A 1,303-nucleotide genomic window follows, 5' to 3' on the forward strand; every position below is an offset into this window, starting at 1 on the left:
AAAAAAAGGCAATTACTGTACTGTTGTAAGGGTCAGAAAATCGCTGAAGGAAGACTCCAGACTCCGATAGTATGTAAAAACAAAGAGTGTTTATTCCTCAGAATCAACCAGCATGTGGGGGTCATTCTTTGAAGTGATGACCCCAGATAAAGGCACACAGGCCTTCTTATAGGGAACTTGCTGAACTCTCTAGAAGGAGCAGGTAAGTTAACATTTCATTGGTGGGTGCTAGAAAGCCACGAGTGATCAGTGGTCTGCATTCCTATGTCATGAGCACTCAATCATGTGATGAACAGATGTCCAGAACAGATGGCCCATTCTGAAATAAGATATTTTTCCATTTTTGTGATTATCCACAGGCTGTTCTTTGGGAGAGGGTTTTATGATCTTGTTCTGGATTTTATGGTTTGTTCCTAGAGCTGGTGTCTTATGACTTAGTTTCTGAGACTTATGATCTATTCCTGAAGCTGGTGCTTTAATGGCCTTTTTTTGAAATCAGGCTTGGTCCTCAAAATGGAGATAAATGGGGTCCTTAAATGGGGACAAATGGGGTTTATATTGTCCTTTCTTTGTGAAGTTCTCAACACCAGAATACTCCAAAAGTCCAGAGTTTTGGTTAGATTGTAGTATGTAGGCTAGATTGAGCAAACCACTGGCCATCTGGTAAAACTTAACCTCTTGGAGACATGATTTTGCCAAATCAGTCCTCCTTCCCTCAGGTTAGGATACACTGATGTGCATTTGAATAGAAACCTTCCAATTTGGTGGTCCTTAAGGAAGAAACTTGCTCCACTGTTTGGAGTTGAGTGTATGTGTAGCTCAAAGCACTAGGTGTCCTAAGCTGCTAACAGGTTGCTGGGTGCCCTGTTCAGAGTTGGAGGTGTGCATAGTATATACAGGTAAGAGGTTCAGGCTGCCAACATCATTACTAAAAGGGGGAGAGGGTATAGCCCTAGATAAGTGGAGTCCAAGGTGGCTAAGCTATTCCTTTTTCTGGTCTGCTTCAACATCACAGAAGACGGTACAGGTACAGGAAGAATGAGATCCAGAGGCTGGGGAATGCTGTGAGACATTGTCTTCTGGACCTGACAAATCCATTGCAGTAGGGGTGGGAGAGGAACTTACTAGGCCCAACCCCTATCTGAGAAGCTATTGTAGTCAGCAGGTGGCTGCTGAGTGAGATAGTCATTCTTCTTTGGAGGGCATAAGTTTCCCATACTCCAATTCTGAAGCACTAAAGGACTCTGGGTAATAAAAAACAGAGAATAAGGGCATGAAGGTCGAGGGTGTGTGTATTGGAGGA

The sequence above is a fragment of the Mastomys coucha genome, unplaced genomic scaffold (genome assembly GCF_008632895.1).
Source record: "Mastomys coucha isolate ucsf_1 unplaced genomic scaffold, UCSF_Mcou_1 pScaffold9, whole genome shotgun sequence".
In the NCBI taxonomy this organism is placed as follows: Eukaryota; Metazoa; Chordata; class Mammalia; order Rodentia; family Muridae; genus Mastomys; species Mastomys coucha.